We start from the raw sequence: 27,363 nt of genomic DNA on the forward strand, positions 1-27,363 counted from the left end.
TCGTAGTAAAGATGCAGATTCCACTAAGATTCGGGGTAAGGAAGACATGCCATGCTGGCACTGCTCACGCATGTGGAGAGGGATTCTGTATAGTCATTGCCTAGACTATTGAAACATACTCTAATATACCACTGGTAAAGAATATATTTATAGGCATGCATGAATCCTCAACATATTGAGAAAATATGCTAATAAAAAGAGGTTTTTGGCCCTGCCATTACTAAATTTGAAAACTTATCTCCTTGCAATTTCTTCATGACCGAAAGATGCACCTAAAGACAACGTCTTGAATCCAAGGGTTTATTTTGATGTGGAAAATCTATATTACAAATTCATGGATGTATTCAACAAGAGCAAGAAATTCTCTATAAACCCTAGCAGCCAATATAATCTTATCCATGCTAATTTGCTTAAAAGATTGCAAATACCAGCTAGGAATATTCAAAGCACATGGGTTGATGGTGTAAATGTTCACATTTTCAAAGATTTGGATATTTCCATGGATAAATGTGTGGCATTTAGATTTTTATGCCATAGATATCCATGATGTGGATGTTATTCTTGGATATCCTTGGATGGAATCAATTGGTACAACAAATATTTATGTTCAAAAGAAATTTACGAGGATTTGGTACAAAAAAAAAGATCACAGTAGAGGATATGTCTCTTGGTAAACTAAAAGGACCTAAAGGGCCACAAGCAGAAGTCTCTATAGCGAATCCAATGGCAGAGGCAAAAACCTTGGTTGAATTAGAAGAGGAGCATATAATACCACCTTCAAAATAGCCACAAGAGGGGCATAAACAAGAAGCTAAGGAACCATAGGTTGAAGTGTCCAGCCTCCAAGCCAAAGGAATCCTGTTAATTTTAGATAACAATGGTATGTTCTATGCTTTGGCACAATTTACTTCAATGTTCTTTATCAGCCTAATGACAATTTCCAATTATTTCCAGTAGCAATCACATTAATTTAAACACATTGATAGTGAATGCAAATAGAACATAAAAACATGTGCAGAAGACAAGCCAAGACAAGAGAACACAAGATTTGGCGCATGCCAAGGAAAAACCCCAATGTGGAGAAAACCCTTTGATCAAATCTTCTTATTCTTATTCAATAGTTCAGCAAATAAAAAGAGAGTACAAATATCAAATTTACTTGCCCAAAACAGCCCTTGTCAAAATCAGCAGTCAACAACAGTCAACTGCAGCGCTAATCAGAAATTCAACACTGGTCAAAGCAGCACCAAAATGTCCTCCAAGCAGCTCGATCAACAGCAGTCCAATTCGGCCTTCCAGGAGAGTCAAAGTCAGCCCAAAACAGTTTGGTCAAACCCAGTCAAAGGAGAGAGAAACACTGCTGTAATTTCTGCAGTCAAATCTGAAGTCAACGTTGGTCAAATTGTCCCAAACTCCTCGATTTTTGTGCCAATAAATGCGGCCTCCAAAGATCGAAATTCTTCCCTGAAAACCGAAGTCAACGGAGGTCAAATGAGCCTTAGTCAACGCTGGTCTGTTTTCCTGAAATTTGGCCTGTTCTGTCCTAGAAGAATTCGGCCTCCTGCCACATGTGCGAAGAAGAGAGAGGTTGTCTCCAAGTTATACGAACCAATCAAGAGAGGAGAGAGAGATGTGTGATGTGATGAGTGATGTCCAAATGAGGAGAGAGGTCACTCCTATTTATACAATTCATTGAGGGTGTGGAGACACATCTATTGGACTTTATTTGACTGAGGCCGACCTTGACAATTTGTGCATGAGAGAATAAATTCAAAATTCCACTTCTGCTTGTCAGAATGAGATGATCTTTATATCAAAATTGGACTTCTAGAAAAGAGGAATCCAATGCAATAATCATATCCATCATATGAGTTGTCCCAAGTTGGAATTTGGCCCTAGTTGCCAATTTTAACACTCCCTCTCAACTAGGGAGAATTCCGCTTGTCAATACATCTATCATCATCTTGCCATCTTGTCATTATGTACCATCTTTGTCATCACTACCCTGCTCTGCTCTTCTGAACCATGAAGTAATAATGAAGAAGTGATCGAGAGTGAGTCATAAGATCATACCACTCTCCACTGACAAAAGTCAATCCTTGATCCCAAATCGAGTTGTTGAACACCATGCATCCTAGTCATAAGGAGTACGACAGTACACGATGCGTCCATCGATAGTGTTATGGTCACTAACCATCTTTTCCCAACTCATTTGTCCCAATGAGAGGTACTTCCCATGAGTCTCGGACTCCATGGGTAGGATGTGTGTTAGGGCATCGGCAAGAGAACCACTCATCTGAGCCCAGCAACACTTACACATAGCTTCTTAAAGTTGAGTTCCATCGGAGTAGATATGGATTTGCAATCCACTATCCCACATCTCTCAAGTAGCTTCACAATGTATTTCCCTTGAGAAAGGAAAATGTCACCTGGCTTTTGCCAGACATTCAATCTTAGGACGGAGCATCAGTCCTAGGTCCTTCATCTCGAACTCGGAAGCCAACTCCCTCTTGCATTGATGAATGAGAGGCTCATCACTTGTCAGAAAGAGATCATCCACATAAAGGACCAAAATGAGAGGCTTGTCCTTTTCAACCTTGAAGTATAGGTTTGGGTCAACATCGCTCCTTGTAAATCCCAGCTTCATAAGATAGCTATCAATCCTCTCATACCAAACCCTAGGGGCTTGCTTCAACCCATAGAGGGATTTCTTCAACCTGCATACATGTGTCTTATGATCTTGAACTTCGAATCCCTCGAGTTGTTCTACATAGACTTCCTCCTTAAGCGAGCCATGCAAGAAGGCAATTTTGACATCCATTTGGTGCAGGCTCCATCCTTCGAGGAAGAAAGGGCTATGATTGAACGGATGGTGGTATATAGGGAAACCGGTGCAAATATCTCATCATAGTCTACTCCTTCCTTTTGAGAGAAGCCTCGAGCAACAAATCTGGCTTTGAACTTTTCAGCACTCCCATCAGCTCCATGTTTGATTTTGTAAAGCCATTTTGAAGTGACCACTGACTTGTCCTTGGGTCTAGGAACCACATCCCAAACATCATTCTTCATGATCGACTCATATTCCTCGTTCATCGCATCCTTCCAAACTTGGTGTTTCATGGCTTCTTCAAATGTACAAGGCTCAGATTGTACAATGGTACTCATGGTAGCTAAGTACCCTTGGTACCTATTCGGTTTCTTGCTTTCACGAAATGTCACCCTCGATGCAATGTGTTTCTCGCAATCTTCAAGAGTATCTTTAAGCCACAAAGGTCGTTTTCTTGAAGTAGAGGGCTCACTAGGAGGTGGATCAATGGGATCCATCAGACCTTCAACATCGAGCATCGGATCATCAAACAGAGGTTCATCCTGCTTTCCTGCATCATCATCATTATTGTCCTTCCTAGGGATAGGAAGATCTCAGACTTTCCTAAGGGCAGAATCTTCATCGAAAGTGACATCATGACTTATCTCCACTTCCCTTTGACCAGGAACATAGATTCTATATGCCTTTGAAGTTTCACTATAGCCCACAAACGTTCCTTTCTTCCTAGATGCATCTAGTTTGTTTCTTTTCTCTTTCGGCACATGAAAATATATGGGACAACCAAAAATTCTAAAATGAGAAACATCGGGTTTCTTATCGGTGAAAACTTCTTCAGGTGTCTTGAAGTCCAATGCTTGACGTGGGCATCTATTTTGAACATACCCAGCGATGTTGGCAGCTTCTCCCCATAAGAACTTTGGTAGACCTTGGTCATGAAGCATGGCACAGGGGGGGCTTCTATGATAGTTTGATTCTTCCTTTCGGCAACACCATTCTGTTCAGGGGTATATGCAGTAGTGGTCTCCCTCTTAATGTCAGCGTCTCTACAATAGTCATTGAATTCATTTGACTCGTATTTGGTCCCATTATCGATCCTCAATATTTTGATCTTCTTCCATGTTTGATTCTCAACCAAGGCTTTGAAAGAGCGGAACCATTTGAACACTTCGTCCTTCTTTAAGAAATAGATCCATGTTTTAAGAGAGAAGTCATCCACAAAAATAGCATAGTACAAATATCCACCCAAAGAAGTCACGAGCAACATACCTAATAGATCATAATGAACCAATTGAAGAATATCAGTAGTTTGAATTTCACTTTAGGGGAATGGTCTCCTTGTATGTTTTCCAGCGTCACAACCCTAACAAACACCTTCATGATCTAAGTTAAATTCGGGAATACCTATGACCATCTTCCTTACATCAGGTAATAATGGACTTAACCATAAGTAATGCCTAAACAAACGACTTAATGATAAAATATCAAATTGTCGTGGCCACATGTGAAGATTACACCATTATCAACAAAAACATTCATACAAAGTTGTTTGAAGCATGCAGCATGCATATAGAAATGTTCTTCAAGAAGCATACAAGTACAGAATTTCCAGCAGAGGTTGAGTCCCAATGTATAGCCAAAATGACAAACAAAAGCAGAAATTCGAAGGCAAAATCGTGCTAACAGAGAAAGGCGTCAATACAAGGCAGAAAGCACATAGCATGATTTTTGAGGTTTATGTGAACAGAAACCTGCAAATATTTTGGGTGACGTGTACAGCAACAACACATTGACGTGCATAGCAATAGGCACAAAATTTGAGAAGGGCTAAAGTTTTGAATTCAAAATAGTAGCGTAACTTTTCTTGAACTTTTCAGAATTTGCACAAAGTTGTTTTCTAGTTTGTTGGGCAAACAAAAAGTTTGTACTATAGACTAGCGTGACAATGGTGATGTCAGGTTGGTGCTACTGTGGGTCGGGTGGTATGACAACATGTGAACACAACAAAGTTTTTGAGGTAACTTAACATTCTCTAAGGTATATAAATGATTTCTTTGGGGCATCATATTTATTTGTTAAGAGAAAATGTTGAGTCTCTCAAATATAATGTTAGACCCTATTCAAAAGTTAAAGAGTCACAACTTCTACATCTAGAAGCAACACACGAGTGCCATATTCCAGTAGGATTGGTAACAAGCAAGGATAGGAGAGACTCTAATGATGAGAATGATGTGAAAGCCTCTAGCATGAAGAATAGAGAAGTGTGGTGCCAACTGTAATATACCTATATGTTCATATATATATAACCAAGTTTATATAACTCAAACCCTAGTTATATAATTATTAATTAGGAAATTTCTCTCTAATGGTCACGATTGTCCATCATCAACCATCTCTTCAACATTATATAAAGCTTTCATGCAATTGTATGGCATAATCATTCATTCATTATTCAATTATCATATTACAAAGTATATGTTTGAGTGTGTATTCATTTAAATCTTGAGCACTAATAAAGTTGACAATTCAAATGATATGTTGCCCTAAGTGCAAGATGCAGAGGACATCTTTATAATGTGGAGAAGGTTGACAGATGAAACTTCCCATAAAGGTAGGGCATTTTACCTTAAGGGTTTGTCATTTTCAACGAAGACGGAAAAGAGTGATTAAAATTCAGACCACTTGCTAAAATTGAGAGATATTTATGATCAGCCATTGGAAACTAGCAAAGTAAATGAGAAAGATTTAGCATTGATTACCTTAGAGATGTCATCCTTCGAGGTCACTCCAAGTGTTTATACCATGCTTGGGGGGGACTTCATGTGATGTGGGTTGCATGGTGTATGGATGAGACCCTTGGTTGTTTTGTGATAGAAAAACATAGTGGAGTTGACTTGTTTGTTGATTGTTAAACCATGTATGGATGTTCATATGGCATTCTTCCCCAAAACATTGCACACCTATGAAGCTCGATGACTTCTTCCTGTAGCTAGCAAATGGAGTTTGGTTGCTTGCTTAGAGGACACTTTGCTCTAGAGGAGGGGCACTGAGCCCTAAATGCAATGTGTGCACTCGCTTGCTTCCATGGAGGCTTGTATATTCATTTTTATTCACATTCTTGCATTAAGATGTGAGTGGAGCAAACTTCTCTCTCTCTCTCTCATCTTTATTGTATTATCAATCTCTATTTCAAAGTGCAAGGGTTTTCTAGAATTAGGGTTTCATTACAAAGGAGGCAAAGAAACTAGGGTTTGTGGTAAACCCCAAAAGGTAAATATTGGAATTTCTAAGTCTAACTGTTAGAAACCCTTCATGTGCTTTTCTGATTTATTTATGCCTACTTGTTCTAATTAATTAAAAAGTTATTTACCATATAAATACTGAAAATAAATACAAGTACATGCTCACCACATTACAGATCATCAACTGAAGGAAACAAAACAAGCACACAAGTGACACCGTTGTTTTTGGACCAATGTCCCCGGAAAAACCTAATGTGGGAAAACCGGTGCAGCTGTCAGAGAGTTTCATTATTATGCAGTTTTTTAATACAATCTAGGTGCCAAAACCGGCTCACCCAATAGAGAATAATCTCGGCAGTAGTACCTCTCTACTCGGAGCAGATATTCCGGCTGAAACCCCGGATAAACACTCCGACAACTCCCAGCTCCAATCTGCCCCACGAAAACCCCGGTGTCAGCCACTAGGGACTGCGTCAACCCTTCCTGGCCCAGCGTTAGCCCAATAACCCCTACGTCAACCTCTGGAGGCGTTGTGTCAGCCTCTAGAGCCTTTGTGTCGCCCACGCTAGCTCTCTGAGGCACTGAGCAGCTCCTGGCTGCCTCTATGTGGGCCCTAGTTGGCTCTGTGTGGCATCTGGCTGGCTCTGCATCCCTCTCTCTTGGCTTCTGCGCTGATTCTCGCGGTACCCTCTCTGCCTCTCTGCTTTTGTATTCATTTCCCCTCAGTTGCAACTCTGATCACTCTTTCGACTTCCTCAGCAAACCCTGCCCCAGAAAATCGAATTCTTGATCAACTCGGTGTGTTCTCCAAGTGACCCTCAAGCCTCTTTATATACTTTTCTTGTTGACAAATCAACGACCGAGATTAAGTCCCTAATCAACGGCTAATATTAACTCTGGCTTGATCCATGACTTTTGGACCCTTCTAACACAGTTTTATATTAATTCACATTAATATTTTCCATTAAAAATATTAATTATTTTAATATCTCCCAAATTGTTTAGAATCTGCTCAAACCATTTCTGGGTATTGGAGATCTCATGTGCTTTAGTCTATCCACCAATTTTCGTGGCTAGAGCACATCCGACGCTACCCCAAAGCAATACTCCCTCTTAGCGAGCATTGTGCTCTAGTAATACTCCTCACTGAGTATCACCTTGATCATCCGGCATTGGTCCTTGTGCTGATGCTAGGTCTGCTGCCCAACATCCTCTGCACTGTTGCATCATGTACTGCTACCCATGGCCTTGCCAATGCCACTGCTGCATCTATACGGCAACTCCCTCTACATTTGTGTTGTTGCCCATGGCCCTGCCACTGCAACCCCTCTCATCATGTTGCATCGTGTTGCCCATAGCACTGCCACTGCTAACTGTTGCACTGCAACTCAGTTACTGAGAAGTAAGTAACTGATCTCCCAACTCTGACATCTCCGTCAGGCTAGAAACACTCCCGATGTTGAAGCTCCCTCTGTCACTAACAAGTGCTCCCTCTCTGACCTCTGCGTTGCTGCAACAACTCTGTGCATCTCGCATTGCTGCCTCACGTTGTCCTGGGACTCCTGCACTGTAGCTCCCTCTTTCGCTCCATCCGCATCTATCTCTACTGACATCCGCCAGTCCTGCTACTCCTCTTTGGGGCTTCGTAGCAAGGTATAATCCAAGAGGTTGGTACCTCAAGGATCCTGCCCCTCATCGCTTGTAATCCGTCTAACTACAACTAGATGTCTCCCCACTTCCGCTCAAGTGGCATGTGAGCACTCATGGAACAGTCATCATCTGTCTCCAATTCCTTCTCCGCCCTTGTTGGCGCAGCCTTGGTCTCGGAAGCCTCTCCCTTGCTCTTCTTCCTTGGACACTGGCTCGCATAGTGACCCAGTTCCCCACAGTTGAAGCATTTGACCTTGGAGAGGTCCTTCTTCTTCTGTTTCTCCTGCTTTCCCTCAAATGCTAGGGCTGCATCCTCCACTTCCTCCTCCTTGATTCTGATCCCCTTGCCGCTACTTCCCGCCTTGCTTAGCGTTCTGATCTCTTCTTGGCGAAGAGCCACCCACATTTCCTCCCAATCTGGAAGGTTCGCCCTGCTTAGTATGCTCTAGACAAACACCTCTCAGTCTTCTGAGACTGCGTTTAGGGTTGTTCTCACCATCAATTCTTGATCCGGCGTGGCTCCTATGGAAGTCAGTTGATCCTGGATCTCCTTTAATTGCCCGAGGAAGGGGTCAATCTGTTCTCCCTTCTGCATCTAGTATGACCGCAGCCGATTTTCTAGTAGCATCTTCCTCTGCACGGAAGTATGCTGATACAACTTCTTTAGGGCCTCCCACATCTCATCTGTCGTATTCTTCTCAGCAATGTGTGGTACTACATTGTCCTTGACCTCGTCAAGGATGATGCTCTTGGCCCTCGCCATTGCATTCTCATACTTATTGTTATCAGTCAGGTCAACTAGGACCACTATTGTCCTCAAGGCGAATTACTTGAGACAGTTCTTGTCTAGAACAGATAAGATTTTGGCCTTCCAGACTACGAAGTTTGAGGCTCCATCCAGTCTGTCCTGGTCTCCTACCCCGTTCACTGCCATCTCGCTGCTCCTCTACTTCCCTCCTGGAAGTTCTCGGTGTGACTCCCTTTGAGCCTCGATTTCCCTCCTGGAAATCTCTCTGCCAATGTCGAGATGCCCCCACTCCGATCCTTAGTGCAGCTACACCACTAATCCGGATTTCTTGGCTGGAAATCCTTGGTAGCAACTCCCTCCTTGGTTTAGCCCTATTAGGTATTGTTCTAACTACAGTACCCCACCAGCTTCACTCTACAACTTACCCACAACCTCCTAAGCCCCAGCAAACTAAAAGTTAAAGCTTCTAGGCTATGTGCATTCCCGGCACTAGCAAAATTCGCACCTCCAAGCCACGAGCGTCAATCCTTCCTAACTGAGAAAGATGATCGGGCACTGCGTAGGTCGAGTCTGCTCCCCTCTACCACTGCGTTGATCCTCTTCCCGACTCAAATTTGATAACGCATGCACTGTGTCACCCCTTCCCTGCTGCTTCTTTTCTAGGAACAGTTTTTGTCACTCGGGAAAATTGTTTTCTATTGCTACTCTGCTCGACTGATGTCCTCAATTCTCCTGTGATCTACAACCACGCTCTGATACCATGTTGAAATTTCTAAGTCTAACTATTAGAAACCCTTCATGTACTTTTCTGATTTATTTCTACCTACTTGTTCTAATTAATTAACAAGTTATTTACCATGTAAATACTGAAAATAAATAGAAGTACATGCTCAACACATTACAGATCATCAACTGAAGAAAACAAAACAAGCACACAAGTGACACCGTTATTTTTGGACCAATGTCCCCGAAAAACCCAATGTGGGAAAACCGATGCAGTTATCAGAGGGTTTTATTATTATGCAGTTTTTGAATACAATCTGGGTGCCAAAACTTGCTCACCCAACAGAGAATAATCTCAGCAATAGTACCTCTCTACTCAAAAGCAGATATTCTGACTGAAACCTCGGATAAACACTCCGACAGCTCCCAGCTCCAATATGCCCCACGAAAACCCCAGTGTCAGCCTCTAGGGACTGCGTCAGCCCTTCTTGGCCCAGCGCCAGCCCAATAACCCCTGTGTCAGCTTCTAAATCCTCTGCGTCACCCACGTTGGCCCTCTGAGGCACTGCGCAGCTCCTCGCTGCCTATATGTGGGCCCTAGCTGGCTCTCTGTGGCATCTGGCTGGCTCTCTGTCTCTCTCTCCCGGCTTCTGCACTGATTCTCCTGGTACCCTCTCTTCCTCTCTGCTTCTGTATTCATTGCCCCTCAGCTGCAACTCTGATCACTCTTTCGACTTCCTCAACAAACCCTGCCCCAGAAAATTGAAATCTTGATAAACTCGATGTGTTCTCCAAGTGACCCTCAAGCCTCCTTATATACTTTTCTCGTTGACAAATCAACGACTGAGATTAAGTCCCTAATCAACGGCTAAGATTAACTATGGCTTGATCCATGACTTTCGGACCCTTCTAACACCGTTTTATATTAATTCACATTAATATTTTATTTTCCCTAAGTTTAGACTTAGGGTCTCCATTAAAAATATTAATTATTTTAATATCTCCCAAACTGTTTAGAATCTTCCCAAACCATTTTTGGGTATTGGAGATATCATGGCTAGAGCACATCCGATGCTACCCCAAATCAACACTCCCTCTTAGCGAGGACTGTGCTCTAGTAATACTCCTCACTGAGCATCACCCTGGTCATCTGGCATCAGTCCTTGTACTGATGCTAGGTCTGCTGCCCAACATCCTCTGCCCAACATCCTCTGCACTGTTGCTACCTATGGCCCTACCACTGCTACTGCTGCATCTGTACGGAAGCTCCCTCGGCATCCATGTTACTACCCATGGCCCTACCACAGCCACTTTTGCATCTACACTGCAACCCCTCTCATCATGTTGCATCATGCTGCCCATAGCACTGCCACTGCTCACTGTCGCACTGCAACTCAGTTACTGAGAAGTAACTAATCTCCCAACTTTGACATCTCCGTCAAGCTAGAAACACTCTCGATGTTGAATCTCCCTCTGTCACTGACAAGTGCTCCCTCTCTAACCTCTGTGTTGTTGCAATAACTCTGTGCATCTCGCAATGCTGCCTCACGCTATCCTGGGACTCCTACACTGTAGCTCCCTCTTTTGCTCCATCCGCATCTGTCTCTACCGACATCCGTCTGTCTTGTTACTCCTCTTTGGGGCTCTCGTAGCAAGGTATAATCCAAGAGGTTGGGTACCTCAAGGATCCTGCCCCTCATCGCCTGTAGTCCGTCTAACTACAACTCGATGTCTCCACACTTCCGCTCAAGTGGTGTGTGAGCACTCATGGCATAGTGATCATCTGTCTCCAATTCCTTCTCCGCCCTTGCTGGCACAGCCTTGGTCTCGGAACCCTCTCCCTTGCTCTTCTTCCTTGGACACTGGCTCGCATAGTGACCCAATTCCCCATAGTTGAAGCATCTGACCTTAGAGAGGTCCTTCTTCTTTCGTTTCACCTACTTTCCCTCAGATGCTAGGGCCGCATCCTTCTCTTCCTCCTCCTTGATTTTGATCCCCTTGCAACTACTTCCCACCTTGCTTAGCCTTCTGGTCTATTCTTGGTGAAGAGCCGCCCACATTTCCTCCCAATTTGGAAGGGTCGCCCTGCCCAATATGCTCTGGACGTTTACCTCCTAGTCTTCTAAGACTGCGTTCAGGGTTGTTCTCACCATCAATTCTTGATCTGGTGTGGCTCTTATGGAACTTAGTTGATCCCATATCTCCTTCAATCGACCAAGGGGTTGATCTGTTCTCCCTTCTGCATCTGGTATGACCGCCGCTGATTTTCTAGTAGCATCTTCCTCCGCACAGAAGTATGTTGATAAAAATTCTTTAGGACCTCCCACATCTCATTTGTCGTATTCTTCTCGGCAATGTGTGGTACTACATGGTCCTTGACCCCATCAAGGATGATGCTCTTGGCCCTTGCCATTGCATCCTCGTACTTATCGTTATTAGTTGAGCCAACTGGGACCGCTATTGTCCTCAAGGTGAATTGCTTGAGATGATTCCTGTCTAGAACGGATAAGATTCTAGCTCCATCCAATCTGTCCTGGTCTCTTACCCTATTCACTGCCATCTCGCTGCTCCTCTACTTCCCTCCTGGAAGTTCTCGGTGTGACTCCCTCTGAGCCTCGATTTCCCTACTGGAAATCCCTCTGTCAATGTCGAGATGCCCCCACTCTGATCCTTAGTGCAGCTACACCACTAATCCGGATTTCTTGGCTGGAAATCCTCAGTAGCAACTCCCTCCTCCTTGGTCTTGCCCTGTTAGGTATTGTTCTTACTATAGTACCCCACCAGCTTCACTCTACAACTTACCCACAGCCTCCTAAGCCCCAGCAAACTGAAAGTTAGAGCTTCTAGGCTTTGCACAATCCCGACATCAACAAAATTCGCACCTCCTGGCCACAGGCATCAATCCTTCCTGACTGAGAAAGATGACTGGGCATTGCGTAGGTCGAGTTTGCTCCCCTCTGCCACTACGTTGATCCTCTTCCTGGCTCAAACTTGATATCGCAGGCACTGCATCACCCCTTCCTTGCTGCTTCTCTACTAGGAACAGCGTCTGTCACTCGAGACAGTTGTTTTCTATTGTTGCTGCTCTACTCAGCGGATGTCCTCAATTCTCATGTGATTTGCAACCACGCTCTAATACCATGTTGGAATTTCTAAGTCTAACTGTTAGAAACCCTTCATGTACTTTTCTGATTTATTTCTACCTACTTGTTCTGATTAATTAACAAGTTATTTACCATGTAAATACTGAAAATAAATACGAGTACATGCTCAACACATTACAGATCATCAGCGAAAGGAAACAAAACAAGCACACAAGTGACACCGTTGCTTTTGGACCAATGTCCTCGGAAACCCAATGTGGGAAAATTAGTGCAGCTATCAGAGGGTTTTATTATTATGCAGTGTCTGAATACAATATGGGTGCCAAACCGGCTCACCCAACAGAGAATAATCTCGGCAGTAGTACCTCTCTACTCGGAAGCAGATATTCTAGCTAAAACCCCAGATAAACACTCCAACAACTCCCAGCTCCAATCTGCTCCACGAAAACCCCAGTATCAGCCTCTATGGACTGTGTCAGCCCTTCCTGGCCCAGCGTCAACCCAGTAACCCCTGCGTCAACCTCTGGAGGCACTATGTCACCCATGTTGGCTCTCTGAGGCACTGAGCAGCTCCTGGCTACCTCTATGTAGGCCCTAGCTGGCTCTATGTGGCCTCTGGCTGGCTCTACGTCCCTCTCTCCAGGCGTTTGCACTGATTCTCCCGGTACCCTCTCTGCCTCTTTACTTATGTATTCACTGCCCCTTAGCTACAACTCTGATCACTCTTTTGACTTCCTTAGCAAACCCTATCCCAGAAAATCGAAATCTTGATCAACTCGATGTGTTCTCCAAGTGACCCTCAAGTCTCCTTATATACTTTTCTCGTTGACAAATCAACGGCCGAGATTAAGTCCCTAATCAATGGCTAAGATTAACTCTGGCTTGATCCATGACTTATTGACCCTTCTAACACAGTTTTATATTAATTCACATTAATATTCTATTTTCCCTAAGTTTAGACTTAGGGACTCCATTAAAAATATTAATTATTTTAATATCTCCCAAACTGTTTAGAATCTGCCCAAACCATTTCTGGGTATTGGAGATCCCATGTGCTTTAGCCTCTCCACCAATTTTCATGGCTAGAGCACATCCGATGCTACCCCAAATCAACAGTAAAGAAATTTTATTCTTGTAGCTCTTGTGAAAGAAGAAGAATAGTGTTTTGGAAACCCTAGTGCTATGTATTATGCTTGACTGAGGAGGAGAAGAGGAGACCTCTTGGACACATTTGTAGGGGACAAGTGTTGAAACCATTGTATATAATATCGCCGATTTTTGCAAATATCACAATATTTTCAAGGAGATGAAATATCGCAAAGGAAATATCGCGATAATTTCGCTCTCCAAAAATATCGCGATATTTCCTAAATATCGGCGATGTTTCGGCAAATATCATGCGACGATCCAAAATATTGTCAGTCAGGGAAAAAATCGTTGGTCCGCGGCTAAAAAAGGCGAAATTTGATTTTTTTTTCTCATTTTTTTTTTATTGTTGGAGAAGGAAGGAGAGAGCATTGTGCTTGTTGTCAAGGAGGAATTGAGGGTTGAATAGCCATTATCACCACCAAATACGAATTTTTTATTGATCAAAGATTGAAGAACAGTGAGACAATTGTCATGTCTTCCATTAACAGTTCTAAAAAACCCCTATGTTAATGATTTTTTTGATAGATTCAGGGTTATTCTTGCTTGCCTCTTTTCCTACTAACATTTTGCTTCTTCTTTTTTCCATTTGCTATGATTTTCATGTCCATAAGCCAATGCAATGGTTTTATCCATATTTGGACAACAAACTCCATTTCTTTTTTTAACTTTCAAATGCACCCTCTTATTATCATTTTACATTGAATTCACATTACAAATAATGTAGCAAAAAAATATTTTGTAAAATGAGGTGGTTACTACTTATTATTTTTTGTGTATGGGCAGAGTAACTTTAATCATTAATTCCAAAAAAAAAATTGGTGCCCTAGGTTTGAGTTAGCTCACTACAAAATTAAAATATGCCAAAAGCCTTGGACCCATTTTGGGAGTATGGGAAGCCTGATGGTGGGACAAATCGGGCATACCTATCATGCAAATTGTGTGGTACCAGGATGACAGGAGGGGTTACGCGATTGAAATACCATCTAGCTAGACTCATTGAACATGATGTTGGGATTTGTACAGTTTCTAGTCCAGAACTTATATAAAAAGCTCTTGAAGCAATTGATGAAAAAGACAGAAAGAAGGAAGAGGCAGAGAGAAACAAGGCTGAACGTGCAGGTAGATCTTTCGAGATATCTTCTTATGATTTTGTGGCTGAGGGTAGTAAGAGAGGCTCCACAGTGTTACTTGCTACTGCTAGTGCGAAGTCATCATTTTTTGTTCCACGAACAAGACATGGAGCACAACCTTCCATAAAATCAATTGTTAAAAAAAGGAGAAGCAAGAAGCAAATAGAGTCATGGGGAGGTGTCTTTAATGGAGCAACTTACCTCTCAGCATCACCAAAACCAATCCATTTTGGCAGCCAATGTGTGATTCTATTGTTGTTGTGGGCCCAGGGTACAAAAGTGATACATATGAGGAGTTGCGAGGGCCAATTCTTCAAGCAAAAAAGCAGGACATCAACTCTAGATTGGCGGAGTTGAAAAAAACATGGGAAGTTTCTAGATGCACAGTGATGTCTGATGGTTGGACAGATAGGAAGGGTAGGACCCTTCTAAATTTCTTGGTACATTGTCCTAAAGGTACCATGTTTATTAAATCAGTGGATGCATCAGCACAAATCAAGGATGCCGCAACGATATGTGAGTTGTTAGATGGGTTCATTAGGGAGATTGGTGTGCAGAATGTGGTGCAAGTCATAACAGACAATGCAGCTAATTATGTGTCTGTCGGCAAGATGCTTATGGAGAGGGGCATGGCACATTGTTCTGGACTTCGTGTGCAGCGCATTGTATCAATTTGTTGCTTGAGGATATGGGGAAACACTCCTTCATCAAGGAGGTGGTTGATATGGCTAGAAGTAGCCCCAAGTTTATTTATAACCATGCTTTTGTTCTTAGCCTTATGAGGAGGTTCACTAGAAATAAGGAGTTGCGGCGTCCTGCAATCACACGTTTTGCCACAAACTTTATTACTCTTCAGTCTTTGCTTCGATGCCAGTTTGAGTTGACGCAAATGTTTGTTTCTAATGAGTGGCGTGATTGTAGATATAGCAGGACACTGAACAGGAGAGCCATTGCAAAAATGGTGTACTCTGACACGTTTTGGCATGGACCAGAAAAAGCATGCTCAATTAGTGAACCTATAGTAAAGGTTCTGAGATTGGTAGATGGAGTGAAGCCTACAATGGCTTATTTGTATGAGGCCATGGATAGGGCCAAGGAGGCTATTCGTTCTTATTATGAAGACAAGGGTTCTACTGGGCTTGATAGGCATATGATGTTATGGGATGTGATTGATAGTCGGTGGACAGGGATGTTTCATCGACCCATTCATGTAGCAGCCCTCTTCCTAAACCCTGCATTTTCATACAAATGCGGCTTTGATTTTGATGGCTAGGTGATGGAAGGGCTCCATTCCTATATTCATAGGATGGTACCTGATCCTGAGCTTCGTAGCAAAATCAATCGCGAGATATAGTTTTATCGAGATTGTGTTGGCCTATTTGGCTTTGATGATGTTATCAGGGAAAGGACACTCTTCATGCCACGTAAGTGACAAGTCATCACTCATTAAAAATTAGAATTTAAAATTTAAAATTTCCTTACTTATAATTCTAGATTTTTAAAATTCAACTATGTAACTTTTATTCGAAAGTTTAATTATGTTTTAAGTTTTTGACTTTTTTATTTCTTTACTTTGTTGTAGATATTTGGTGGCGAAGCTGTGGTGCAAGGGCACCAAATTTGCTCAAATTGATCATAAGAATCTTGAGTTAAACATGTAGCTCTTCATGGTGTGAACGCAATTGGAGTGTATTTCAGAAAATACACGCAAAAAAGCGCAACAGGTATAACTTTGAGCTCCAACCATCAGTTGAGCAATTACACTTAGTGTAATTTTTAATTTTTAATTTATGACATTCAAGTGTCAAGACTCAAGACTCAAGACTCATTAGTTTTTTTCACTCTTACAAGTTGGAATGCGCACGCCTCAATGATTGAGTGTATGTGCATTACAATATCCGACTTCGAGTGAAGCAAATAGAAGCACCAATGGGTCCAGATGCCATTTACTTAGACAATATTGATGTATTGTCTCAATGGAGAGTGGAGTCTGAGAAGCCCATCTTGGAGAAGTCACCTTCACGGTTAGAGCTAGATGATCCATTAGAATAGGGGCAGCAAGACGAGGAGGGCTCGAAGGAGGAGCAACATGAGGAGGAGGAAGAGGAGGAGATTGTGGGAGCATCAGCATCAACACCACCTGCTATAGATATAGGAGAGCACAGCTCCATACCTAACACTCATTATTTGACATTAGGTGCAGGGCCAGGGCCAGGGCCTTCTATTGCTAGGGGCAGGCCTAGCAAACAGCGCATCATTTTTTCCCATAAAAGGGGGAGAGGGCACTCATTTCAGATAGATAGCTGCTAGTTTTATTTGTTTTGCTACATATAATTCATGATGATGAGATACTTTTATATATGTGATGTTATTTTGTATTGGTTCTCCACATTTGACTCCTTGATTGGACAATTATCAGGGATCAGCAGGATTTGGTATCGCCTTTGATGTATCATTTCGATTTGACATCATATATATCAGTGTTTTCTTCATATTTATGTGCCAATGTGTTTATTTCATGTTGTTATTGCTTTATATGTTAAAAAATCTAAAGAAAAAAAACTGAATATATTATGCATTTTTTATGATTGCCGATATTTGTCGATATTTTCGCCGATATTGCCGATAAGATGTTTTCTGGACACTCACCAATATTTTGCCGATACCAATATTATCAACACTAGTTGAAACCAAGGAGGACTTGTTGGTATGGCTAGGATTTTCATGGTTTTCCTTGACTATGGTTTGAAAAGCGAGAAATTGTACCAGCTTTGTGATAAAGCTATGGTATGTACATGTACTTCATTATAGATAGATAGATAAGATAGATTCCAACTGTTCAAAATTGCATAATTGCATATTTGATATTCAGCTTGCACTATTTTCTTGATTGGGTAAATTTCCAACACTTATTGTTCGTGTTGATTTGACATAACATAGAGCTGAAATTGTTCAGTGATTTAACATATAACTGGAAGATAAAATAGCAGATTTTGTTTTGGGAATCTATTGTAATTTCCAACACTTATTGTTCGTGTTGATTTGACATAACATAGAGCTGAAATTGTTCAGTGATTTAACATATAACTGGAAGAAAAAAGAGCAGATTTTGTTTTGGGAATCTATTGTAATTTCCAACAATTATTGTTCGCGTTGATTTGAAATTTTGACATAACATAGAGCTGAAATTGTTCAGTGATTTAACATATAACTGGAAGATAAAAGAGCAGATTTTGTTTTGGGAATCTATTGTAATAAAGTGATTTTCATATCTGGTATATGCTAGGAAAAGTGTGCCCTAAGGGCTGAAACATGTTGGCATGTGTTCAGTATCTTTTCTCAATTTTCTCAAGGGCTGCATAGTGTGTTGGGTAGAAATGAAGTGAGATATTATATCTCGTTTGTTGTTGAAACTTAATATTTCAAATCATCCTGAAAGCTCAAAGTTCACAAGGATTAGATCCAGGAAACCTTCAGTGTGGGGAAATTTCTCAATTTACATAAGCCATTCCAAAAAATTTCAACATGATTTTAGAGCTATTTTGATTGAGATTGCTCTCTTGGTGAAGATAGAGTTGGATATTTCAGCTATATTGTTCGTAGGAATGGTGCTTGACCTACTTACAAGCTGATGGGTGTGAAACCTTAGGATGCTTGGGAGAAGCATTGAAACCATTTATGAGTTGTTGTACTTACTTGTTGCTGATTTTTGTTTTCAAGGGTGATTCATTTGCAAGATGATGAATCTTGGTCCTGTTACCACACAATCTAGTAGGGCCCTAAGGAAGAGAAACCTAAGGGACAACTACTAGAATAAGTGGCAAAAATGGGACAATGACCCACTGTCACCTCAATCAAAGTCCCATGCTCCTTAAGGACTTTCACCGATGGGAGGAGTCCTGGTAGGAAGGGAATCACTTAGGATGGATAGATCAATGATTTAGGTATGAAGTGATTCTACCAAGCCCATTCAAGGAGAGACACAACAATGGCTCAATGCTTCAAGGAAGCTAACACACTCTCCAAGAAAAGCTTTAAGATGAAGAGATCAAGACGACCTAAAATTTTAGATATGATGATAATAATAGGTATTCCTAAGGTCAAGACTCTAGGAGATGAGATAGGACCTCCCAAAGAAGCTCTATGTGATGATTTAACATTTCCAAAAGGCTCTTCGCTCTCTTTGAGACCTACGAAAAACTTGAGCTAGACCTAAGGTTTTATGAATGATCGTGAGAATAAATACTTCCAAGGTACTCACTAGGTCAAGGCAAGGGAAGAGAAAGGGTTTCTTGAGATTTATTCCAAAGAATACTAAACTCATACAACCCTCAAAGAAGTCCCCAAGGTGAGAGAAAAAGACCTAGGTTTTTCCCTATTAGAGTAGCACCTACGACAAGAGATTTTATGGATGAAAATCAGGAAGATGCCCACCAAACTTGGAGCATAAGTAGCCTAGACCCTGAGCTTGATGTTTGGACCCTCAGATTCCCGAAAAATTACCTCCCTAAAATTTCGTTGCAAGCCCTAGATTTCCGCCCTACCTTTAGGGGACCAAAATTTAGGAGAAAATATGGAGAAAGAGGAGTTTGATCACCAAAATCCTTGGACTAGTGCCTAGTCCTTTGGGATATGGAGTCCTAGATGTGTTAGATTGGCCAAATTTGTCCTCAAGGAGGTCAAAAGTTGATGCCCTAGCTACCAACCTTCAACAATTACCTACTATTAGAATATGGAGTTTCATGAAGAAAAATAACATTTCATCACTAGGAACATTCATTGCATGTTATATCATGAGTAACATATGCAAGAGCCAACCAAGCAGCTTCCAAAAGAAAATTTCTTCAACAAAATTAGGGCACAACATCATTTACATTAGTTGCAACAATTACATACATTAGACATTTTCAAGAGAAAGATTTCATCAACAAAAAAACTTACAAGATAATCATGCAATATATCCATCCATATTCAAGAAGTAGCTCCAAGACAAGATCAAAAATCAGCTCCAAATATCATAGTGCATCCAAGATACTCCAATAGCTTCCAAAGAAAAAGTGTGAGTTCTTTTACAAGAGAAGAATCCAAGTGATGATGATGAGTTCTCACAAATGAGACTCACTTCTATTTATATGAGTCTCTCTAAATCGAATTAGCCTAATGAGCCCCCAAAATTATAAAATAATGTGCTTAAAACAAGTCTTGGTCACAAGCCGACCAAGTAGCTATCACAAGTTATGAATTAGCCATCCATATGCAAGCCAAGTTGATGACATCATGATGATGTAGGGCCATTGGAGGGCCATGTTGAGTCCTCTAAGTTCCATGATGAGAGAGAGGGCTCCAATAAAGATGAATTAGGGGATGACCCCTAATTTTTCATGCAAGTCATCATGTGGGGCCCCAAAGTGGGTTTGGGGCACAACTGTTGGTCTCATGGATCTCCAGATGAAAGAAAACCCTGTGCCATACTACAAATCTGATGATGGTGCCTGCCCTCCCATGTCTCAAGGGTGAGACAAACCTCCTCTAGGCCTTGGATGCCATGATCATGCTAAGCTAGTCGTGGCACACTAGTCCAAGTGCATCATCTCACGAATAATGTGGGGCAATGAACAAACTGCTGAAGGTGCTGAAGGTGCCCATGGCATGAAATGATGCTTTAACACATGATGGAGTCCCATGGCTCTCAATGCATCCCTTAGGGGTGTCAATATGATCCTCTGGTGGGCTTGGGCCCCAGTTAAGTTGCCCAACCCATGATGAAACCACCTGCCAATTACATATAAGATCCAATGTGCTTCCTCACCATCAAGTACAATAATTCATTAGTGCATCTAAGTGAACCAAGCTTGTTAATCAAGGGCACATTGAGACTTCATAGTGGGCTTCCCTTCGAAATTTGTGGTTTTAAGCTTGTAAAATTGTTACCTCCCTAGGTAGGAGTGGCTAATAAACAACCCTATTAGGTGTTCCCAACCCCAAAGGGGAAAGATGGATCCAAGGTACATCCTTTAATTGATAGGGGTCATGTGAATAATGATGAAATGGATGAAGACACAAAGGTCTCAAAGCCAAATGTCATGGGTTCAAGGATGGTAATAATGAGAGAAGTCCAAATATTTGGGTGTATAGATGTAGGAGGGAGCAATTGTGGATACATGAGTTACCCTAGCATTTGTTTTTCCACCCTTCATTATTTGCCTTTTTCCTTTTTATGATTTTACTTTGTATTATTGCTCGGGGCTCTAGGAAATATGAGCATGTTGTGAGAGATATGCAACAACTATTGTCTAGTCAATTTAGTGTCTTAAATTGCTCTACATAAATTATCAATCCGGGTATTGTAAACTGATGAAGTGTGGTGCACTATATGTGCTTAGTTAACCTTTCTCTTACTTCGTTGTTTTATAGTTTATGTTGTTTTTCGGGGTTTTGTTTCTTATGCTTAAGGAAATTAATCTAAGAAAGAAAAGTTATGCTTCTAGATGAAATCTCTAAATGTTAATGGACAACTAAATCTAATGACTTTTAATGTTAAAATCTAATTTCTAAAGAAGGGAGAAAAGGAAATGAACATTAGATAAAAACAAATCAAAACTTTGAATAGTTAGATTAATCTACGGCGGCAAAATGTCTATGAAATGAAAGCAAAAAATGATAATGCTAGTTTAACACAATACAAAAACAACTATGATCTACTGCAAGCTCAAATACCATTGGGAACATTCAATATAGGAAGATATCAAAATCATCTTCTTGAAATGACTTAAGCAATTGAGTATACAATAGATGTGATCTTAAGAAAACATGGGAAATGAATTTATCATTGCTGCGTGAACAAACACCCAAATTCGGTCCAATTGGAAAATGGTAGAGCCGCCTTCTTGAGACGATTTAGCGAGCATAGGAAACACAGTCAGTTATGCTAATTTGAAATGGAAATCAAATACAAAAGATGTAAAGGAAAACTAATCTACTGTGTGCTCTAATGCCCCAAGCACCAATTGGAAAATAGGAGGACTACTTTCTTGAACTATTTTGTTAAGCATAGATAACACAGTTAGATAGATCTATAATCAACCGGTTGAACACACTTGCATGAATTAAACTTGCGTGAATGGAAAATCTAAACTATTAAACTTGAACACAATAAAATGACATACTTGAATGAAATCAAAGCAAAACTACAAAATAAAATCTACTCTACCTTACATTCTAATATGCTCCATGATATCTCCTACTTCACATCTCCTTCCATGTTGGGAACTTCAAAGCTTTATTCAAATTCTTCAAAATTACAAAGTACAACAAGTTGAGCTAACAAAGTTTACAAAGCTTTAGAGAGATCTCCTATTTATACAAAAAGATGAGAAGTTATCTCATTAATGAGAGTCCATGAATCTCTCCCTATATCTCTAGAGTTATAATCAAAATAGGAAATGATAAGACACATGTCTTCTTAAAGTTTAAATACAAATAGGAAATGTGACACACATCCTCATGATCCCATGATCTTCTCCACTCAAATTCGAATTTGGCCTTAGAATGCCACATAAAAGTCTTCTAGAAGCTTCCTTTTGACCTACACATGTCAACAATCTCATCCCACTTGTTAGGTTAAGCATATGCACATTATTTTCTAATTTCTAACCACAAATTCACTTTAAAATGCTAAGAATTAATAAAGTTTGGAAAAACATAAATGTGGCCCAATAATGATGAAAGTGAGATGAATGTAGTGACATGGTAGTGAAATGGAGGTGATATAATGGACATGATAGTGAAAGTGTAATGGAAGTGAATGACAATTTCAAGACCCAACAACTATTACCTCTTTAAGGTGGGTGTTAATTTTAGGTATGTTCAATGCTTAGAGCAATTTATTTCAATTTTCATAGTTAGATCAATATTTTTTCTAGATTAGCAATCACATCAGCATTAAAGTAAACTACAAATAGAACATAAACATAAATCGCAGAAGACAAGCCAAGACAAGAGGACACAAGATGTGGCGCTAGCCAGGGACAAACCCCAATGTGGTGAAACTCTTGATTAATTCTTCTTATATGTTCTTCAATAGTTCAGCAGAGAGAGAGAGAGAGAGAGAGAGAGTACATTTACAACAGAAGTCAACACTTTGACTTATCTAGATAAGAGCATAGATCATCTCTAAGAAGATGATGCATGAGATCAGTTGAAGACATGCTGCTTCAACTGATTCTCCAAGGTGACTCCCTCACTTATCATTGTGCTACATCCCGTCATCATGTTGCACCTCATTGCACCATGCTGCACCCATCATCACAACATTGGACCTTATGACCATGTTGTACACATCATACTGCTTCACCTTATGCTACACTCCCGTCCCAGTGTTTAGCATTGTTGTCCCTTGTGCCACTACTACACCATGTTGTCACCCATGTGCTTGCTGAACCATTGTTGCTTCGTATACTTGCTGCACCATGTACCATACTGTTGTCCCAATGTGCTTGCAACACTATGCTTGTTGCACCTTATTGTTGTTGTTGTCCCATGTACCATACTATTGCAGCGCCATGAACTTGCTGCACTAAATACTAGTTGTCCCATGTACCATGCCACTATGTACAGCCACCAATTTGGCTACCACAGACTGCCCAACAATTTGGTCCAAACTGATCCTCAACAACTACAAGAAATGCCATAGACAACATACCTTAGCTCATTGTTCTGAGGTCTAATTTGTTTGGTGCAACTTAGGTCTGGTTAGGGCATATCACAGTCTCTTTGTCAACCTTCTTTTCCACCCAAATTTGCTCCAAGGTGATGCGGTTGCCCTTCCTTGTGGGGATAAGACCCTCCACAATAATCCTGAGCGGTTCTAGCATTTACAAGGTCCACGGCCTGCCCTCATAGCAAGCTTCCATAGATTTGCAGCAAACTGGTTAAGGGTTTGCCCATCCTCTAAACAGTTAATGCAGTTGCCCTTCCTTGAAATAATTTGGTCACCTAAGATAGCCTAAGACAGCCCTTCAAACCTTCGTTGGAACATTGCCTTAGCTTTGGCCTGGTCATCCCTTTACTCGGCCTGTTACAAGGAGCAGTCCTCAAATACATCCATTGCTCGGCCTCCTCCATCTCCTCCTCATCACACTGTCCAGAATCTCCTTGGCCTTCCTGTTAAATTGGCAACTAGGGCCAAACTCCATGTGGGTTAGCTTATTTCTGGCAGCTGATATTTTTTTTGGATCCCTCTCGTCGAGAGGTGTAGGATTGATCCAAAGATCATACGATTCCGATAAGTATTTATGGAGATATGAATTTATTTTGTTTATGTAATTATTATCAAGCCGACCAGCACTTATGTAGGCTCTAGAAGCCCAAACGACATGTCTATTCAACCAATACATTTTTGGTATAAATAGATGAGGATTTGATGTCTTTTGAAGACACAATTCTTGAGTGATCTCCTCCTCTCCACGTCTTGGGTTTTTGGAGGAGTGAGACACCAAGAGAAACATACGTTGGACATGAAGTTGCCACTATGATGCCCTAACTACTGTAATGCCCTAGCCACAGCCGCAGGCTTATGAGGATGCACGCAGAGACCTTATACGCTGTTAATGGAGACCATTAATACACAGTCCAGGGAATACGCTGATGTTTTACACTGATACGCAAATCTGGGAATACGTTGTTCCTTACACGCAAGACTGTCTCATGATAAATCTGCTTCGTTGTCATATGGAAGAGCCGCAGCCATTATATGCTGATCATGAGGAGAAAGCAATACATAAAGGTATAATATGCATATGGGAATGAACCACGCAGTCATATGTTACGCTGGTCAATAAGCTGGGCATAAATACGCTGGGCAGCAACTCATAGAAATGAACACACGCGTCTACGGTTACACAAGGCATAAGATACATACCCTAGACATGAAGTTGTTCATGGTTACACGCAGCCTAGGGTTTCGCAGGGCACAAGATTAATACGCAGGTCATAAAGATCTATCCTCCACCTAGTCGCAGTAAGGGTAGGAACTTATACGCATAGCATGAAGACAAGTCAGTCAACGTGATGCCATCCAGAATCATTACACGCGTCAACGTGAGGACATCTGGATTCAACGCAGTTAATGAAGAGTCCTTCATCGCAACAATAGCTACATATACTCAGTGAATATATACACGTTGTCACTCAGGCAATATATATATACACGCAGTCAAATGCAGTCACAATCTACACAGTCAACGTAATGCTCTCATCTTTTATACACATGGCAGAGAAACCATACACGCTGGAAATTATGCAGGCTATGATGGATGAAAAAGGATATTAGTATATATATGTGCTCCTGCTAGCTCAGCAGTAATGTCTCAACATCAATTTAGGGATGAGCTTCTCAATCGTTGTCACAACAGTGATCTCTCAATGATCACTACAGTTTATATATAGTGTTTATGTAACATGATGAAACTGTCATTATAATAATGAAGCCCTAAATGAAGTTATCTAACAAAGAGCACAGTGAAGATATAAATCGATCTCATCATTGGAAAGATGCTGCTGTAACAACTTCAAAAGGTACAACCAGCATGATCTCGGTAAAGGAGCAGCAATGGTGCAACTGTGATGAATGATGCAACGAGCAACATCATGATAAATGAGATCATGAGCATGGGCAACATGATGTAGATCATGGACATCATGATGTATGGGCAGCGTGATGTATGAGATCATGAGCAGCATGATGATGCATGATGGTGCTACACGGTAAGGGGCAGCAAATGGACGGGATGCAGCACGATGATAGGTGAAGGAGTCACCTTGAGAATCAGTTGAAGAAGAATGTTTTCAACTGATCTCATCATGATACGAAATGATCTATGCTAGATCTAGATAAGTCAAAGTATTGACTTCTATTGTAAATGTACTCTCTCTCTCTCTCTCTCATTCTCTGCTGAACTTTGAGGATAAAAGAAGATTTGATCAAAGGGTTTCCCCACACATTGTGGGGTTTGTCCCTGGCTCGCGCCATATCTTGTGTCCTCTTGTCTTGGCTTGTCTTCTGCATTTTATATTTATGTTTTATCTGCAGTTTATCGTAATGCTAATGTGATTGCTAACTGTGAAAATTTAAATAAATTGCTCTAGCATAGAACATACCTAATCTTAACATGGTATCAGAGCTGAGGTGAAGACAATGCCCAAGCAAGAGTGAAAGAGCAATCACCGAAGACAGTTGGGACAAGACAGAAGGATCAATGGGTTCCTCATAATTCACCTATGGTGAAGTCAAAGCAGAGAACGTTATCAGAATGGCACAACGAAAGATTCTGATGGTCCATCTTAAGATCACTTCAATGGGAAGTTCGGATCTAAGGGTGGAAGAAAAGGCGGATGCCTTGTTGAAATAAGTTCGGTCGTTATGCGAAGGAGTGTCCGAATGGCAGAGACACATCTCTTGATGAAGATAACAATCATTCCTGGGACATCTTCAATGATCAAAAGAATGACTGGTAATGCAGGTCATTAAGGAAATGGTCGACTCTTCCACGAAAGCAAGGAACCCCAAAATCTCTTTTATGTACCTGATCGAACCTGATGTCCATCTCGGAAATGGAAGTCAAAGGTTGCAGGGCGGCACTTATCGATGGAAAGGTACGTGTTTGAAAATAGATTTTTTAAAGATGTTTTTGAGTTCAGGGTTGTATCAAGTTGCAGGAAGTCCACTGGGGACCATGTCCATTGACTCAGCTCTAGAGGTCTGTGAGTCAGATGGTGACTAGGATGCCTGGATTCAAAAGGAAGCATGAAGATACATGTCTGAAATGTACCAAAGGAAAATATTATAAGGGTACCATTCCCCTCATGCAGCAGGTTCACAGGTTTGGAACAACCCGAGGAGTTTGAGAATCATGATCAAGGAATCTCATGTATACAGGTGGAAGAAAGCCCTCTATGGCTTGAAGAAAAACACCTCAGGCATAATATGAGAGGATTGATAGTTGTCTAATGCAGCTGAGATTCACTAGGAGTGAAACCGATCCAAACCATCACTCGAAAGTTGTGGATGATAAACCTCTCGTATCGGCACCTATGTCTGACAGGTGCAGACCCTCTCATTTATAAGAGACAGAGGGAGTTGGATTCTGAATGTGGGAAGATAAGCTGCAAGCTTGTGACTGCCTCAAGGATCTTAACTTTCAGAAGTTATATGGTAATGATGTTGGACCAGATTTGGGAAATGCCTTTGAGTTTCATAAACTCATTTGCGTTGATGTTCTTGGAGAACCTCCATCCGGACATCTGTGTTGCAGTTAGCATGGTGAGCTCATATTTGGTTGAGCCTCACTAGATTGGTGCCAAGAATCTTCTAAGATATCTGCAGGGCGCAATCCCTCATGAATTGAGATACACTGCCGGAAATATGAAACCACATGATTATTCGAATGATGAGTGGGCAGGAAGTATGGAGGATCACTAGAGCACTTCTCAGTGCTGTTTGGAATCTGCCTTGATATCCTGGATGAGCAGGAAGCAGAAGTCGGTGACTCTGAGCACCACCAAGGCAGAATACATTGCTGATAGTATGGCCTTCTATGAGGCAGTCTGGTTGCTGAAGCTCTTCAGTGAGCTGTTTGTACACATGATGAATACCACTGTGAATCTCTGTGACAACCAGAGATGGCATTCGATTATTGAGGAATCCCGTATTTGACAATTGCTCCAGCAAATAGACATCAATTACTGCCTTATCTGGGATATGGTAAGTCGATGATCAAGGAGGCTCCATCACACT

General features: G+C 41.3%; 1 protein-coding gene across 1 annotated transcript in view; it reads right to left on the reverse strand.

Moving 5' to 3' along the window:
- The window catches only part of LOC149188019 (ADP/ATP translocase At5g56450-like), a 127,611-nt gene that overhangs the window by 1,566 nt on the left and 98,682 nt on the right, over positions 1-27,363 (reverse strand). The window lies entirely within an intron of this gene.

Source organism: Pinus tabuliformis, chromosome 3_1 (assembly GCF_031772625.1).
Source record: "Pinus tabuliformis cultivar Carrire ecotype Pingquan chromosome 3_1, CPIR1, whole genome shotgun sequence".
Classification (NCBI taxonomy): domain Eukaryota; kingdom Viridiplantae; phylum Streptophyta; class Pinopsida; order Pinales; family Pinaceae; genus Pinus; species Pinus tabuliformis.